Source organism: Myotis myotis, unplaced genomic scaffold (assembly GCF_014108235.1).
Source record: "Myotis myotis isolate mMyoMyo1 unplaced genomic scaffold, mMyoMyo1.p scaffold_m19_p_3, whole genome shotgun sequence".
NCBI classification, from domain to species: Eukaryota; Metazoa; Chordata; class Mammalia; order Chiroptera; family Vespertilionidae; genus Myotis; species Myotis myotis.
In genome coordinates, this window is record NW_023416335.1 from 177,587,705 (window position 1) to 177,607,126 (window position 19,422).

The 19,422-nt window shown below is 42.8% G+C and overlaps 1 protein-coding gene across 12 annotated transcripts in view; it reads right to left on the reverse strand.

Annotated features, from left to right (window-relative positions):
* The window catches only part of PPFIBP1 (PPFIA binding protein 1), a 167,851-nt gene that overhangs the window by 125,508 nt on the left and 22,921 nt on the right, over window positions 1-19,422 (reverse strand). For 2 of the 12 annotated variants that reach the window (XM_036296581.1, XM_036296582.1), the window contains exon 2: window positions 3,294-3,369. The exons of the other annotated variants lie outside the window; for them this stretch is intronic. The gene's annotated coding sequence lies outside the window, so the exon portion shown is untranslated. The remainder of the gene's footprint in view (window positions 1-3,293; window positions 3,370-19,422) is intronic. 12 annotated transcript variants of the gene reach the window in all.

Consider the following 19,422-nt stretch of genomic DNA (forward strand, 5'->3'; position numbering starts at 1 on the left):
AAATATATATGTTTTAAAAATTTACCATTAGTGTATCTTCATCTCCCTGCTCTTCAACTCCCAGAAAAAATAACCCAGAACAGATTTTCTTTTTCTTTTTTTTTAAAAATGAAAACATGACCAGACTTGGCAAATCATAATGAAAGAATTGTATTTTTGTGAAATGAGCCATGTGAATGTTAAAGATTATTTTTAAACTACACACTTGAATTCCTTTCAAATATCCTTAAATACGATTGTAGAGATAAAAAATGTACACTCATTCTTTGTTCTTATATGCAGAGGGTTGTATACATTATCTAAAGTTTTAAAGTAGGAAGGAGATCAAAAGTTCGATGTTTAGTAAGTCTTCAATGTCTCACACAGCAAATGCATATAAACAGAAAAGAAACCCACCGTTCATGACCAGCTAGCCCAGTGCCTGAACCTTTGGGGCCTGCATATTTCCTAAGTCCCTTTATGTTTAAGAGAAACACACACACACACACACAAACCAAAACAACATATTAAATGCTGAGAATAATTCTACAAGGTTATACCCAGACAGGCAGCTCTGGAGGGAGCAATGCAATGGGTGGTAGAGCCATGAGGAAGCAGAGATGGGGGAACTTCGACTTTATCTTTGGTACTTGAGTTATTTGTTTTTACAATGAGAATGTATTTGTAAATTTTTTAAAAATAAATTAAATTGTAATAAGATGAAGCTAAAGCAACCTTTCAAGTGATCAAAGAAATGTAAATCAAAGTGAGACCCATTGTTTTGCGGACTAAAAGACCAGGTAGACATACTATTTGTGAAGCTGTGGGAAAACAGGAAGTCTAACAGAGTGTTGTTGCTGGTGGTGTGTTTCATGGCACAGAGTTTAAAATGTACAAAAGGACCTATTCTAAAAAGTAATTCTCCTTCCCTCTCCTATGCCTGATACACAGTTCTTCTTCTTGGAATCAACTACTCTTGAGAGTTCCTTGGGTGTCCTTCAAGAAGTCTACTAAAGTATGGGAGGGACTGTAAACTGATTCACTTTATTGAATGACAGTTTAGCAGCATCTGTCATCATTTCCAATACACAGACCTTGTTACCTGGTAACTCCACTTATAAGACTCTACAAAAAACAACTATGGACCCAAATGCTCATGACAACATTTTAGAGTTAATGAATAATTGGAAACTATCTAAGTGTAAATAAATACAGTTCATCCGTCCAATGAAACACTATGTAGTCATAAGACATGGAGAGCTGTCTACACAGATACAAAAAGATGTTTCGTGACACATTAGGAAAGGAAAAAAAGGAGGCTGTTAAACAATATAATAGTATGACAGTGCTTGTGAACAAACAAAAATTTCTGAATATGCACATGTGTGTATTAATGTTGTATATGCCTGGGATGATAACCCAACAATTTTTCATTTCTGTGAATTACAGAGGATCAGAAATAGGAAAGAAGTGTGGGAAAAGAGGAAGGGAAGATTTCCATTTTTAATCCTATATTGTTTGAAATTTACAATAAGCACATAGTTAGTGCTTTGGTAACTTAAGAGTTTAAGAATAAATTTAAATAATAAAGCTAATAGAAATCAGTACTACATGGAAAAAAAATAGCCACCTGTAAAATATTTTGCATGTACATTATTAAAAAGAGGGTAGGTGCAGGCTTAACATTCAAGAGCTGCCGCAAAGGCCCAGCATGAACCAATTCACGATTGTACTGAAGGATAAACAGGAACCATGCATGCAGAGGGTTGCTGGTGAAGGAAAGGAAAGCGGCCCAGCCATCCACAAAACACAAGTTTCTTTCTCGTCTTATAGACCCAAACTCGTTCACGTTTCTGAATTGAATATATTGGGGATGAGCAAAGGTGATGGACATGGAAAGGAGATCTAATAAAAATAGTCCTGAATATAGGAATTCTTGAAGATCTCCAGGAATATTCCTAAGGTCCACTTTCTAAATTTTGGCCAGAAGCCAAACTTCTTTCCTGAAAAGCCATAAACTATAAAAGATAAACTGTAATCCAAAAACATTTGTGATAAGGAAGTGCTATGATGGGAATAGTTGCTTAAAAAAAGGAGAGTTAGCCCGGCCGATATGGCTCAGTGGTTGAGTGTCGACCTATGAACCAAGAATCACAGTACGATTCCCAGTCAGGGCACATGCCTGGGTTGTGGGCTCGATCCCCAGTAGCAGGTATGCAGGAGGCAGCCAATCAATGATTCTCACTCATCATTGATGTTTCTATCTCTCTCTCCATCTTCCTTCCTCTCTAAAATCAACAAATATATATTAAAAACATAAGTAAGAGTCAGACTATTAGAATGCATTGGTATCCCCCTATCCCCAGCACTGATCAAGAGGAAGGAGGCATTCCTATTCCATGGAAGTTTCCCAGTCTTTCCAGCAGATAAACCTCTGGAAAGGAGAATGCTCCATGAGGCAACGTTCATTCAGAAATGTGATGGCTGAAGACCAGCAAATGTCTTTGACAACAGCTACGCCCAAACATCCTGCCCATGTTGGTCTTATTTCTCAAACTCGAACTCACTGTATTCGTTTTCTATTGTTACCACAACAAACAACCACAGATGGCGCAGCCTAACACAGCTCCTCTTTGTTATCTCACAGGTTTTTGTGGATCAGAAGTTGGGCACAGCATGGCTGGTTGTCTGCTCCAGGTTTCACAGGCAGAAATCATGGTGGCGGCAGGACTGTGTTCCTTTCTGGAGTCTTTGGGGATGAGCTCATTCAGATTGTTGACAAAAGTATAATTCCCAGTGGCTGTAGGATTGAGGTTCCCACTTCCTTGCTGGCTGTGAACGGGGGCTGTTCTGAATGTATAGAGACCACTTGGCTTGTAGTATCCTTCAAAATCAGCCATGGCGCCCAGCCAGTGTGGCTCAGTGGTTGAGGGTCAACACATGAATCAAGAGGCTACCGGTTTGATTCCTGGTCAGGGAACATACCTAGGTTGTGGGCTCGATCACCAGTAGGGGGCGTGCAGGAGGCAGCCGATTAATGTCTCTCTCATCAATGTTTCTATCTCTCTATCATTCTTCCTTCCTCTAAGTCAACAAAAACATTTTTTAAATTTAATCAGCAATGGTGGATCAAGTTCCTCTCACTCTTCAATCTGTCTGACTTCCCTCTCTGCCTCATCTCTCAGCCGCCTCCCTCTTCTGCGCCACCTCTCTGATTGAGCCATACCTTTTCATGGCATATGTAATTACTTACATTGGATTCCTCTGGATAATTGAGGCTACCCTCCCTATCTTAAGATCAGCTAATCACTCACCTTAATTCCATCTGCTAAGTTTCATCACAGTAGTACCCAGACTAGTGTTTGCTTGAACAACCAGAAGACAGGAATTCTAGGGAAGAGGGATGGGGGAGGGGGCATCTTTAGAATTATGCCCACCACATTCATTTATATTCTCAGGTGGAAAAAAAAATTAGCTGAAGGATTCCCATCTGCCAAAATTTTTCGGAGTATAATAACAAAGTAGCATTGCTCTCGCATGAGCTATTCTGATTAAACCTGCAAATGACTCTGCTAAGTCAACATTATCACACTATCTCTATAATCAACAAAACCATGGCTCAGAAATTAACTTGCCTGAGAACACAAGAAGAGAGGGAATCAGTATGAAACCCAGATCTAGCAGTCTAAAAAGCCCATTTCCTTTAATATATCTGAAAACATGACACAATTATGACTTTAGGAAAGGAATGGCTTAGTACTAATGAGAATAAGGAATATCAATGTTTAAAGCGCAGGGAGAGGAAACCCAACAGGAGTTAGCAACTAATTAGTTCTGTAAATTAAAGGTGAAAGAATAATAAAATCAAAGCCAACTACCAAGGAAGGATAATCTGAGGGTAACAAATCATGTAGGTCCAATGTAACCTCAATAATGTAATGGAAAAATAGCCCTATCATAGTATGGGACACCAGTCCTAATTCTAAGCAGGCTACAAAACACCATATATAAGACAAGTGCATGGCGTATGTGCACATGCATTGGTGCATCTTCACATGCACATTTTCATTTATTTTGTTTATTAAACAAATATTTATGGAGCTTCTCTTAGGTTCCAGACACTTGCCTAGTTGCCGAGGATATGGCAATAAAACAAAATAAAGTCCCTGCCTGGAAACAACAAATAAATAAATAAACAAGTGAAAACGTAAGAGCTAGTGATAATACCGTGGAGAGAATTAAGCGGAGTAAGGAGACAGCTCAAAGAGGAGAACTGTTCTTTTATATAAGCTGGTCAGGGAAGGCTGCACTGATGTGGTGACATCAGAACATGGTGCTGAAGCAACTGAGTGACTGCCATTCAGTTTCTGGGGGAAGCATTCCCAGCAGCAGGAACAGCAAGTGCAAATGTCCTGAGGCAGGAGTGTGCTTGGAGAATGGGAGGAACAAAAAGTAAAGAAGGTGGGGAGGAGCAGGAGGAAAGATCAGAGAAGTTGGGGGTGGGAGATGACACAGGACTTCTGTGTCATCTTAAAGACTTTGGATGTGATTTCCTTCTGAGGAAGATAAGAAGCCATCGGAAGATTCTGTGTACGAGAAAAATGGCATGGAGGGGTAAGATTGATAATAATGGTACAAACTGCAACAAGTAGTAAATAAGTCATAGAGATCTAATGCCCAGTATAATGAAGACAGACAATACTGTACTACAATCGTCAAACTTGCTAAGAGACTAAAACTCAATTCTCTCAACCACTAAAAGAAAGATTATGTAATGTGATAGAGGCGCTAAATATCACTATAATGGCAATCATATTACAATATATAAATGTATCAAATTAACACACTGTACAACTTAAATATGCACTATGTTCTATGTCAAATATATTCAATAAAAAAGAAAAATGGCATAGTTTATCCATAAGTAAAGAATCAAAGTTCAAAATACCATACCTAGTAATAATTACTTGATGAGGAGATCATTTATGAACTTTTGTTTTCCAGTTTTACTTATTTATTACTTAAAAGGTGCAGTACACAGGCTATCAAGTTAGTTTCCAAGTGCACAGAAGTGGCCCTGACGGTGGTTCTCCGGCAGTGGTTCTCAACCTTCCCAATGCCGTGACCCTTTAATACAGTCCCTTATGTTGTGGTGACCCCCAATGTCATTGTTACAAATTGAACATAATTAAAGCACAGTGATTAATCACAAAAACAATATGTAATTATATATGTGTTTTCCGATGGTCTTAGGCGACCCCTGTGAAAGGGTCATTCGATCCCCAAAGGGGTCGCGACCCACGAGTTGAGAACCGCTGTTCTAGGGAGACAGAATGGTTAGGTTTATGGGCTCTGGATCTGGAAGGCTGGACTTGGCTGCTGGTTTTGTGCCCATTCAAGCTGCCCAATGCCTGTCAACCTCAGTAGACTTAGCTTGAAGTAGAGGTAGTAATACCCACCTCATCTGGCTGTAAGTAAAGCATTCATACAGTACTAGGCTCATAATAAGAGCCCAAAAAGTGGTATCTGTTAGTATCACCTCCAAGCTTTCAGGAACAGTTAAAATACCCTGGGAATCTGTAGCTTGTATTGGATTCAGATCACGTGCTAACCTAGACTTCTCCCTTCGTGTACCCTCGGCAAGTTTCTCTCAAAGATAAGTCCAATCTACTTAATTGCCATAACCCAAACTGATAGGATCCATGAGGTTTTGCAGCAAAGGACACCAAATCCAAACCAACAAAACAAGTAGATTTATTTAGCATTTAATTCATTCCTGTGGGTTTGTGAACTCATCTCTCCTCAGGAAAATTGTAATCCTCTATCCCTTTCAAATTTTTCAGTCCAAGTCTAAACCAGCCAATGATTTGAGTTTAAAATGCTGTTTCAGAACAAAGAGAAAACCTTAGATTTTCAAAGGTTCAAAAAGCAATGATATATTTTAACAAGGACAAATTTCCTTGTGCAAATTTTGAAAACATTCAAATGTGTCAAGTTTTCCCTGTGAAATATTTACCTGTCAAATTCTCTCCACAGATGAAGAACACTGCATAGACTTTATTTATCACTAAGGAACGCCTCAGCCACATTCTAGCTTAAATGACAATTACAGTGTTTTGTTTTCTGAGGGGGAGGAATGAACAACTTTAGCATCTCCCAGTCTATGTGTCCTCTCTAGAATGTCAACTTGGCCCAATTACATTTACTTTTCATGTAGGAAAATAGTAGGGTTTGTTCCACATCGGTGCTGTGTGTGTGCATAGAAATTTCACCATTTAATTTTGTGTCTGGAAGAAGAGGAGTTTATAATTATTCCTTGAGGTATAACTATAATTAGGTTTTCAAGTATCATAGGTACCCCAGTGATCCAATTGTAAAATAACAGAGTTCTGGTACTGTTATTGGGTTGGCTTTCTTTCTCCCTTGAACCATCACATTCCTCAAACCTCAGGAAGCATGAGGAAATCTTATCGTTAAAAAAGATTTTTTTAAATAAAGAAAGTAAGCTAATAGAAACTGTTATTGGTATTCAGCACTGATGAGAATTTCATACATACTTGGTGTTTAAAATTATTGTTAGGACTATGAGTTATATCCAGCAAATTAGGTAACTGGCAAGTTTAGGTTAATTAAGTTTAACCTTATTACCTCTGGTGACGCCAATAAGACTTTATAATAACACAACTTCCTAATTAAGGCCATACAGGGCACTTTACACATGCTCCTTATACTTCCATTTTGCGGACGGGGAAACACACATACAATGTAAAGGTCTTACTAAGCAGCAAGTCTGTGTCTGTGTGTGTACGTTGTTTGTGTGAGGAGGTGGCAGGCAGGGGAGGAATATACCTACACTGACCCTCATTTCCCCAACCACCCTCAAAAAAGGAGTAAGATATTTCTTGACCTACGTAGGATGGTGTGTGTGATACGTAATATGTAATATCCTATATAATTACATATTCCCACTTTTCTGTGCTGCTCCCATTCTGGGAAGAGGGAGATGAAATGAAAATAAGCACTCTCAATTCCTGGTTGTCCAGTATGATCTAATTCCTGGAAGTAGCCCTGCTCATTTAAAATCAGTTATAGGGCCGAAACCGGTTTGGCTCAGTGGATAGAGCGTCGGCCTGCGGACTGAAGGGTCCCAGGTTCGATTCCGGTCAAGGGCATGTACCTGGGTTGCGGGCACATCCCCAGTGGGAGATGTGCAGGAGGCAGCTGATCTATGTTTCTCTCTCATCGATGTTTCTCTCTCTCTCCCTTCCTCTCTGTAAAAAATCAATAAAATATATTTTTTTAAAAAAAATCAGTTATAGGTTCAAAACACCAAATAATCTTACAAAACCCTGGAAGGGTTTTTAGGAAAAAGGCAAAGGTATGAGAAAGAGAATATAGGAACACTCTAATAAACTATTTATAAACTATAAAGTGCCTAATAATTTTATTCCAAATTATTTCAAGAGTCAACTTCCACTCAAACATATCCCCTGCATTACTAAAACACTATGGAGTAAGATAAGGCCATGTTTTAAACAAGAACAGACTCCAGGAAATAAAAGAATAGAGCATCAAATAAAATGGGATCCCTTGCCCTGCCACTGTGGCTCAGTGGTTGAGTGTCAACCTATGAACCAGGAGGTCAGATTCAATTCCCAGTCAGGGCACATGCCTGGGTTTTAGGCTCAATCCCCAGTGAGGGGCATGCAGGAGGCATCCAATCAATGATTCTTTCTCATCATTGGTGTTTCTATCTCTCTCTCCCTTTCCCTTCTTCTTTGAAATAAATAAAAATATATATGTATATATATTTTTATTATTATTAGTTAAGGTATTACAAATGTGTCCTCATCCCCCCCATTAACCCCAACCCCACCCCCACCCCACCCCACCCCCCCGCCCCGCACACTCATGCTCCCATCCCCCTGTTGTCCATGTGCATTGGTTTGGCTTATATACATGTATTTTTAAATGAGATCCCTTCAACAACTGAGTGGTTCTCAGCTCCCAGGATTATCAGAAAACAAACTATATTAGAGACTCTATTTAGGATCTGTAAGAGAAAGAGAACTCTTTTGAGGACTTGGAAATGTAGGGAGGCAGTTCACATTCCAGTAATTCAGGTTTGTCCCAATAAAAGCTGCATCACTCATCCTATCTATTAAAAGCCCAGCAACCAAAATGGCAGAATGACAAGAACAACCAGAGACCAGAATGACCACAGCCCCTCACCCAGGCTGGCCCCACACCCCAGCGGGGACTCCCACCCGGATCGGGGGTGTGACCAGCCTGCAAACCATCTGTGGCCCCTCGCCTAGGCTGGTCCTGCCCACCAGCAGGGACCTCAACCCCGATCAAGGGTGTGGCCAGCCTGCAAACCGCCCGTGGCCTCTTGCTCAGCCGACCCCACCCCTAACAGGGACCCCCCACCCTGATCCGGGGCCCCCATCAGGGCAAGCCAGCTGGCCCACACCCGTGCACCAGGCCTCTATTCTATATAATGAAAGGGTAATATGCAAATTGACCCTAATGGCGGAACAACCAGAATGACTGCTGGACCAGTCACTATGAGGTGCACTGACCACCTCTTGATCCCTTTCCCCAGCCAGCAGGCTCCAATCACCTGATGGCAAATGGGGAATGGGGGGTGGGTGGCAGGGGACACGGGCGGTGCCAGGCCAAGGCCCCCATCTCACCGGTTGTCCCACACACAGAGGGCAACCAGTGGCGGGGGTGGGGCCGGCGAGTATGAGCAGCAGACCTCTTGGTCCCTTCCCCCAACCAGCAGGCACCGATCACCCAATGACGAATGGGGAACTGGGGGTGGGTGGCGGCAGGGGTTGGGGCCTATTGCAGGCAGCTGGGGAAAATGGCCCTGATTGCAGGCCAGGCCTAGGGACCGTACCGGGACCGTACCAGCGCACGAATTTCGTGTGCTGGGCCTCTAGTTTCTCATAGAAAACTTATAAGGGGACAAAATGTAATAGGTCTACCGAGCTGGAAACTTACAATCTGAACTAACAGTAAAAAAACACAAGTGAAGAAAGTGATATTCAAAAGACAGGGCTCTTGTAAGTAGTAAATCTCCCCATGTAAACATCTCCATTAAGTATTTTAGGTACTTGGTAAATACCTTCCCATTTTTAATTTTTCAGATTATTCTTTTTCCTTGTGTAAAAGTATTGCTACCATGATGTTACTTCTAAAAATAAAATAATATAATACAAAACAGCTTAGCAGGAAAGAAAAATTTTCTCTTCATTAATTTAAAAATAACTCAAGCTGTAAGAGATTTCTAAAGCAGACTCCCTCTCCTTTTCCCTAAAATACATATGAAGCCAGTCATGGAGGGTTATCAAATAAAAGGACCTAATGCAATGCCAGATTTTTAATTCAACAAACAAAAGTCAAGCCATTTAAATAATTCAGTAAGCCATGTCTCAAAGTTGTTTTTAGGGGAGGGGGAAGCCTCAGGGCAGACCTAAAAGGTGCCTTTATTGAGATTTTAAGACACTTAATCCCTTTCCCTCCTTCTCCCCCTCCTTATACATATGCTGGAGCAAATGTAAAATAATCACTCTTCTTAGAAATGCAGGCCTACAACGATTAATTTATTAGCCTGCAACAACCCAACAATTTCAAGAAGGAACCTGTTTGAAATCTGAAGCAGAGAGGTTAGATGATTTATTAGTAATTCTGTGAGTCATGCTTCCAACTTGTTCTCTCCTGGTCAGTGCTGGATGCTAGGGCTGTGTTTGCCCAAAGTAGCCTACAAGAAGAAAACTCTAAAACAAGACAAATCCAGACCGCCAACAGCAAAGCACAATGGAAGTTTCCTGTCCCTTCAGTAAAGGACAACAACCCTAATGTAGAAGGCATTTGATTCTTGGGAGACAGAAACAATAAACATGAAACTCCAGTTTTAGTTCCTAACTACTGGAAACTTAGCCCATCAAATCTTTCACAAAATCTGTATAACTAACTACTAATGCAAACTAAGCCCACAACAGCGAGTCTTTTATCAGTTTTCTTCTGGTGACATCCCAAAGTTTTTCACTTTATAACAACAAATGTTATCAGTGGCAAAGAATGGAAACATGGTTAAAGATTAAATCTCACCCTGGCCAGTGGTTAGAGCATCAGTCCACACACAGAAGGGTCCCAGGTTCAATTCCTGGTCAAGGGCATATACCTGGGTTGCAGGTTCCATCCCTGGCCCTTGTCAGGGTGCATGCGGGAGACAACCAATCCAGGTGTTTCTGTCATTGATGATTCTTTCTCTCTCCCACTCTTTCCTTTCCACTCTCTAACAATCAAGGGGAAAAAAATCTTCAGGTGAGGATTAACAAAACAAAAACAAGATTAAGTCTCATAGAATTTTTTATGTCTTTCAACGTTTATGTGTTTCATTAAAATCCAGAAATGAAGGTTAATGCTCTTGGTTACTCCCAGGTGGCAATGGAAATGGCCATGTTAGCCATGTATGCGTCAGAAACCTTATTAGGCATGTCGGAAATCAGAAGCCTAGGCTGACCTTTGATTTTTCCAGCAGATCTTGGAACTGGCTTATCAACCACAACAAAATGACTCAAAACCAACCTGTTATTATGCCAAAAAATACTTGACTCCAAAAGCAACAGATGTATTCAGGAAACAGTTTTATTCAGTGGGCTAATTGCTAATTTCAAAATATTCTGTATTCATTACTCATAATTCAATTTAAATTTCACAATTGAAGTTCTAAACATTGAATGGTTCTCTCCACCCCCACCTTCCACAGCGTCTTTAACCATAAAGCTATGATTTAAGAAGCTATTCATAATTTTATGTAAAATGGTGCCCAACATGCTTGGAAGAATAAATATACTTGCCAATAGGACCGGGACCATTAACATAAAACAGGGACATCACCTCCCCTCCCCCCTCCCCCATCCCTCCCAACCCCGCCCGCCAGCAATACAATTTCTAAAAAGGCTCTGACTTAATGAAAATACAAGCCTGCTAACAGGTAAACGGCTTTGATGCTTTAATTCTGTCTTACGGTGCTACGGCGTTGCCAAGTGATTGTTGCTCTGTAGAGAAAGGGGGAAGAGTTGGGTTAAAATATCTTTTTCCCTTCAATCCTGATTTATGATTTCCTCCAAAGAAAAGCACAATTTCTGCCAAGAAGAAGAAAACAAGGCTTAGCTTTCACATCAGGGAAAAAAATAGTAGCAATCCCTTTTGCATATAATAATGACTATTATTCAGCCCACTCAAGTAAAACACAAAACCAAAGAAAGGAATAAGGAATCTATAGTCCTGACAGGCTCTGCAGTAAAGAAGAAACAAGAAAAGTCACGTTTCGAGAAGTTTCCAGAGCTTTTCCAGCTCTCAGCAGAAACAAGCAGTGATTGTATTCCTATGACCTGTCTCCCAGGAAAGAGGTGCCTTTCTTCCACCATGCTGTCTCTCTGAATAACATACATTTTGAAAAGAACAAGAGGAGCTGGCTCTTTTACAAAATCAGAGAACTTTATTGTTGAAAGGACCTAAGCCAACCCAAGATTCAAGCGCTCTCTCGGAGCCTGGATATGTTCTGATGCCTCGCGAGGAATTCTGCCACCTCCGCTATCGGGCTAGATAGACGCACTTGGTTCTTGGAAGGGCCTGTCCCACCCCCATCTCAGCACCCGCTGAGGGCTGTCCTCAGGGACCAAACAATACAAGCCTATTCCCTCTTCCGCTTGGAAACTGGACAAGGGTTTTCTAATAGCAGCCCTGTCTCCCTTAACTTCATGGGACATCAAGCTCCAGTTCAAGCCATTCCTAACAGGACACAATTTCCTGACCTCTGGTCACACTACTTCCACACCCCACCCTGGACACCTTCCAGATCAGCCACATCAAATGCAGCGTATGGAGTCCAGTACAAGACTCTCCCACACAGAGCACAAAGGGGCCGTTATCTCCAGGAAATGGGACACTAACGTGCATTACATCTGCTCAACGTGGCTTAGGTTAACTTTCCTTAACTTTCCACGATCAGAGCATCACATCTGGGAAGCTTTTGTCAAACCAACTCATCTCCATTTTTAGTTGACTTTTAAAAACATAAATTCACAACCTGACAAAGAGCCCTGTTAGTTAAAATATTACCAGTGTCACCTTACCACCTCATTTTGTATGGATTTGTTCCTGAATGTAGACTGTCATCAGGTATCGCCCCCAGCTTTGTCTCAACCACAAGCCCCAGTCACAGATAAAAATGCTGAATAGAACGTAGTGGCAAGTGCTTCTAAATTCCAAATCATTTCCTCCTGGTGCATATCATTTTTAACCCAAGAACATAAAATTTTCCTAAAGCAATCATTTTAAATAGGATGAACAGCTTCCCTGGGCTAAGAAATCTGGTGAACAGCAACATATAAGGAAGGAATAGTTGGTTAAAAACAGTTCTTCTGTTAAGCCCTAGCTGGTTTTGCTCAGTGGATAGAGCATCAGCCTGCGGACTAAAGGGTCCCATGTTAGATTCCGGTCAAGGGCACATGCCCAGGTTGTGGGCTTGATTCCCAATAGGGGGCATGCATGAGGCAGCCAATCAATGATTCTCTCTCATCATTATTATTTCTATCTCTCCCTCTCTCTTGCTCTCTGAAATCAATAAAAATATATTTTTAAAAAACAACAGTTCTGTTGGAATGAGTGTGATAGCTATCTCTACGAGCATTGGTATCTGCTGTTATCTTAATTACACCCGGATATGTGCATTATCTCTAAGATTTAAAAGGAATCTTAACAGGAATGCCAGCTAACATCCACAAGTGACCAGTTTTAATTCATTTGCCATAATATACACTTAAGCACTCAATGCTAACCACATAGGTATTGTTAAGCAGCCCTTGGTATCAAGTTACATTTTGTTGAAACACTGCCATTCCCAAATGACACTGCTCAATTTTGTGACAGAAGGTTGATCCAAGGCACTTAGCAGGAGTTGCTTGCAATGGAGAGCATATATACAATGGAATACTGCTCAGGAAAAGATAAGATGAAGTACCACCATTTGAAATATCATGGATGGATCTTGAGAATATGCTAAGCAAAGTCAGTCAGACAGAAGTAAAGAACCGTGATTTCACTCATATCCTATCTAATAAAAGACAAAAAGGGTAATTAACCGTACCTCCACTACGCTTCCCATTGGCTAATCAGGGTGATATGCAAATTAACTGCCAACAAAGATGGCGGCCGGCAGCCATGCAGCTGAAGCGAGCAGGAGGCTTGCTTGCTCCAGTGATGGAGGAAGCCAAGGTTCCCCACCTGCAGCGGCCCGGCTCTGAACTCCGAAAGCAACAGCTTTGAAAGCAACAATGTTTCAATTATCGAAGCTAAACAAACCCCAGATACCTGCTTTCAGCCAGCGGCGGCCTCAGAGCTGGGAGCACCAGTGACAACAATGTTTCAATTATAGAAGGTAAAAAATCCCAGAATAAAAAAAAAAGAAAAAAAGGAGAGGCTGGGAGCTTCAGTCACTGGCCAGCCTGAAAACAGCCCTCAGCCCCTCACCCAGACTGGCCAGGCACCCCAGTGGGGACCCCCAGCCTAAAGGAGGTGTGGCCAGCCTGAAAACAGCCATCAGCCCCTCACCCAGGCTGGCCAGGCATCCCAGTGGGGACCCCCACCCTGAAGGGGGTGTGACCAGCTACAAACACCCATCAGCCCCTCACCCAGGCTGGCCAGGCACCGAAGTGGGACCCCCACCCTGATCTGGGACACCCTTCAAGGCAAACCAGCCGCCCCCCACCCATGCACCAGGTCTCTATCCTATATAGTAAAAGGGTAATATGCAAACTGACCCTAACAGCAGAAAGACTGGGAATGACTGGTCACTATGACACACACTGACCACCAGGGGGCAGACGCTCAATGCAGGAGCTGCCCTCTGGTGGTCAGTGCTTTCCCACATGGGGGAGCTCTGCTCAGCCACAAGCCAGGCTGATGGCTGCCAGTACAGTGGTGGTGGTGGGAGCCTCTCCTGCCTCCTCAGCAGCGCTAAGGATGTCTGACTGCAGCTTAGGTCTGCTCCCTGCTGGCAAGTGGACATCCCCCGAGGGCTGCCGGGCTGCCAGAGGGATGTCTGATTGCCATCTTAGGCCCAATCCCCCAGGGAGCAGGCCTAAGCCAGCAAGTGGTCATCCCCCGAGGGGTCCCAGACTGCGAGAGGGCACAGGCCAGGCTGAGGGCCCCCCCCCAAGTGCACAAATTTTTGTGCACCAGGCCTCTAGTGTGGCTATAAAACTGAAAGCAACAAATAAACAAGACAAACATAAAAACCCAGACAACAGTATGGCAGTTACCAGAGGGAAGAGGTAGGAAGAGGTAGAAGAGGGTAAAGGGAGACAAATACATGGTGAATGAAGACTTGACTTTGGGTGGTGAACACACAATTCAATATATATATATGATATATTATAGAATTGTACACCTGAAACCCATATAATTTTTAAATATATTTTTTATTTCAGGTTGAAGCTCAACCACTGAGCAACACCAGCTGGGTGAAACCCATAAATTGTATTTAACCAATTTATTAATACCCCTATTTAACCAATGTAACCCAAATACGTTTAATAAAAATTTTTTAAAAGAGTTGCTTATAGCCAAAACCGGTTTGGCTCAGTGGATAGAGCGTCGGCCTGCGGACTGAAAGGTCCCAGGTTCGATTCCGGTCAAGGGCATGTACCTGGGTTGCGGGCACATCCCCAGTGGGAGATGTGCAGGAGGCAGCTGATCGATGTTTCTCTCTCATCGATGTTTCTAACTATCTCTCTCCCTTCCTCTCTGTAAAAAATCAATAAAATATATTTTAAAAAAAGAAAAAAAAAAGAGTTGCTTATAAATTGCCTCTTTAATCAATTATGTAAGAAACACATATAATTCAGAACGTATTCTAGTTAATCAATTTGGAAGACATGGAGGAGGGAAGAAAAGCCGGAACCATTTGATCATTGTTTGCAGCCAACTCCATCTCAGATTTAAACAATCTTATGAACCAGCATCCATATTACTGCTCTTTCAAGTCCCAATACATTAGTTGTCCTCTTATCTATGCCTGTTTTATCTTCACCTGTTCCAATAGAGGACACCAGAAAATGTTCTCAAAGGTATGGAGATTATTAAGGAAATCAAATATAGGCTAGGGATATAAATGATGTGAATAGCATGCCCTAGAGCTGTGCATGCTGAGTCCCTGAGTATAAGGCTCAAAATGATCAATGAAGCCCAGCTAGTGTGGCTTAGTGGCTGAGCGTCCACCTATGAACCAGAGGTCATGGTTCAATTATCAGTCAGGGCACATGCCTGGTTGCAGGCTCTATCTTCAGTAGGGGGTATGCAGAAGGCAGCCGATCAATGATTCTCTCTCATCAATGTTTCTATCTCTGTCTCCCTCTCCCTTCCTATCTGAAATAACAAAAAACAAAAAAAATTTTTTTAAAATGATGAGTGAATTTCTTAGGGACCTTTTCCTTATCATCCCAGATAAACTTCGTGAAGAAGAATTGTTTTCTATTCAATTCATAAGTCACCAATTCAAGGGAAATCAATTTCCCCTAGAGAGTTAGCCACCGAATGTGAAAACTGCTTATTGAAAACTGATCAAGTACCAGGGACTTTGCCAGCATGTGCCATGCAGCGTATCAGTCCCGTAATACATTGGGCACTCTTTGCTCTGCACTCTTACAGAAAGTTCTCAGCTTCTGCAGGGTCATTCATGAAGTCTGTTCATACATGGTTGACAGGCTATGCAGCAGGGCAGCCAAAGTTCTTCAGCCTCCAGACAGTTGAGAGAGCGGTGGGGGCAACCCATCTGTGAGCCAGAAAGGGCTGCAGAAGAACGCAGCATAGCAGGGCACAAAACCGCATTCACTCGCAGCCCTGATGAGCACACTCCCCAGCCCAGCTGGCCTGCGTGATGACAGAGGCAGCATTGTTGAAGGCCCGCGGGAGAGATCAGACTTGTCAGTCACCACGTTAAAGAAATTTCACTCTCTTCATACCAGTGTAAACCCGAGTTCGTCTTTATTTCCCATTACCCTCTATCCCCCACCCAGGGCAGTAACCAGGGTCATGCACAATATATTTAGTTCAGTGTTACCAAATAGCCTTGAAGCAAGGGAAAGGAGAACCTTTTCCCCCAGTGGGACTCGGACTTGGAATCACCCCTTTACAATCCCACCTGGGGCATAGAGGGCTGAATATGAAGCATTTCTTTCCCCTCCCACCCTGAGCCCTGTCCGACCCTCAGTCCGAACCATGATGTTCCATTGCACAGCTGGGCCTCTCTCAAGCAACCCAAACAACTGTCCTCTGCTCCAGACGTCCCTTCAATAAACCTATACACAGTGCCGGTTCCTCACCGCAGTCCAGGACAGCTCAGCTAGACGCTGGCTGTGGGGCTGACTGTCAGGGAGTATTGCAGCCAAAGGGCATTTTGACCCTCCCCTCAAAACCTACCCCAGCTCAATTCTCGGTGTTAACAATAAGGCTCTCTATTCACAAGATGTGTGTGTGTGTATGTGTGTGTGTGGGGGGAGTGGATGTCCAAAATACTTTGCCTTTGAAATGCAATCTGCAGGTGAACAAAATATAAAATATAGTATTTATTTCAATTCACTGACAACAGAAGTCAGAAACCAAAAGAACTCAACATTTGGGATGAGGCAGACCACCACCACCACCTCCCCGCCACCCCCCCCCCCCCCATCCCCGGTGAATTAGAACAAAAGCTGTGTTAGAATTGATCAGAAATGTTTTGAGTCAAAAGAATTTTGAATTTTATTATATAGGATTGGAACTCTTAAGTACCATGGTATAGAATTTACCTTTAATACCAGCTATGTGACCTTGGGAACTTTTCTGTGTGTCAGTTTTTCATTTGAAAATGGGAGAGTATCTACCTATAAGTTTCCTTATTTATAAAAAAAAAAAAAAAGAGAGAGAGAGAGAGAGAGAGAGAGAGAGAGAATGTAACAGTATCCACCTCAGATTTAAACAATCTTATGAACCAGCATCCATACTACTGCTCTTTCAAGTCCCAATACATTAGTTGTCCTCTTATCTATGCCTGTTTTATCTTCACCAGCTGGACAGATAAGCCCGTGTGTGTATGTGTGTGTGTGTGTGTGTGTGTGTGTGTGTGTGTGTGTGTGTTGCGGGTTAACAAAAACAAAAAAAAAAAACACAAGCTTTGAAATCAGACAGAAATGGGGTAGCCTACAGGCTCTGTTATTTACTACATTTCATTAAGTAAAAATATTTTTTTCACACTTTAATATTGCTGAAATTAGAATAGGTCTTATAATTAATGGCATCTTACATTCCATTGGATATTATCTCTGAACCTGAGCAAGTTATGAAATCTGTATAAAACTGGTGATAGTGCCTTCCTCTCCCAAAGGTGCCATAAGGCACAAATAACATAACCGTGCAAACCCCTAACACACAACAGGCAGCACTAATACCCTATTGCATTTTGCACCCTTATGTGGCCAGTGTCGTGTGTATGAGGGATGCCTAGGAAGTGCATAAATATTTATGTGTATTTAATGGAGCAACCATTGTCCATGGAAATTTAAAAAGAGTGCCTGGATGCGCTTCAAGCTCATGTGTCTGATGTCCCTGCCGGAGCAGCCTACAGGACAGATGGGGGACGTTAAGTCCAGGGATGTTCAGGAGGGGCGATGTACAGACACTCAGGGCCCTTTACAAGGACCTGCAGCTGCTTTAAGCCACACACCCAGAGCCTTGGGTCACTGTCCAGCCCCCACATGGGGCCATTTATAGAGTCTCACACCCTCCGAGACTGCACTCAGGCTCCAAGTTTATATGGTGGGGCCAGTAGTGGAGGGTGCTTCTTACAAACCCAGTTACAGCTCTTGTTATGTTAACAGTTAGCTAGTGTTGAGCACGTCATTATCCTCCACTAAACCCTTCACAATACCCCTAGGAAATATAAGCAACCTCAAGCAGCATCCCTGTTTTCTGAGGCCCAGCATTTAAGTCAGATCCTGTTAAGTGGCGGACGTCCACCTGCTTCCCAAGCTGTGTCCTTCACCACTGTGTCCTTCCTCAGGGAGGTTATGCAACAACAGCCACAGAAGCGCAGCTTTCCCACACTTCCAGGTCTCACCTTCAAAACCGCCAAACAGCATCCTCCCCAGAAGTGTGTCAGAGCCTCCTGCCCCAGGTGCATGGAGGCCAAAGCGGGTGGAGGGCAAGTAGATAGGGCAGGTGTGTGTGGACTGAGTTTCAAGTGGGTTTCCAAGCCCAGTTGGTGCTGTGTCCTCAAGCTCCGGCCAGCCCTACCAGGCAATGCTTTCGACCCTTTTCCATTTCTCTTGCTCCGGATTTATTTCCCATAGCTCCAGGCACCACCCTGCAGATTTACTTCCAGTTCTCCCTTTTCATGATAGGCTTCCTCCATCTTTTTTATTTTATTTTAGTTTTTTAAATTCTGGTTCTTCTTTGCCAGTAGGTGTGGCTTGGTGGTTGAGCGTCAACCTATGAACCAGGAGGTCACAGCTCGATTCCCGGTCAGGGCACATGCCCGGGGTTGCAGGCTCAAGCCCTAGTAGGGGATGTGCAGGAGGCAGCTGATCAATGATTCTCTCACATCATTGATGTTTCTCTCTCTCCCTCTCCCTTCTGCTCTGAAATCAATTAAAAATATATTTTAAAAAATATATAAATAAAATAAAAATTTTTGTTTCTTCAAAATTTTCTCTCCTAATAAGTTATTTCTCTTGACACAGCCCTGCACTTCCTGAAAACTCTTCTTTATTCATCCTTGGCAGACGTGAGTCACAATGAAAAGGCAAAGCTGAAGAGTCCTCATCTGAACTTTCCAGAACCCCAGTGATAAACACCCATGTGGAGGCATGTCAGAAAGTCGGAGAAGCCAGGGGAAGACGTGCTCAAGGTTATGACTTTCCTGCCCCCAAGGAGGATGTCTGCTCCTGGTACTATAGGATCACCTGAGACTGCAGGGTCACTCAGAGAAAAGAGGGAAGAGTTCCAGACAACAAAGCACGGCTGTTGGACAGCCTCACCGTGGGCCATTCCCCTACAGCAGTCGCTATGCTACATTCACTTCCCTCTCCTCCGAGGAAACCTTGGGAGCTTTGATTGTATGCCGCCTCCCATTTCCAGACAATACAATAAACCAGCGGGCAGATGGTCTACTTCACATGCAATCTCCAGTCGTCACATCTCTCCAGGAGGTTCAGAGATGTGTGTTTTTTAACATGGAACCTCTCACCACGGCAGCTGGAGTTTTCCAGTTTCTGCATAAGGACCCGTGGCCCCATAATGGAAACAGGTTGGTAACATGGTTTATGACTTGGCATTACAGAGCTCCTGGGTAGCAACGCAGGTGGAGGCAAAGGCCCCGGAGCTATAGAG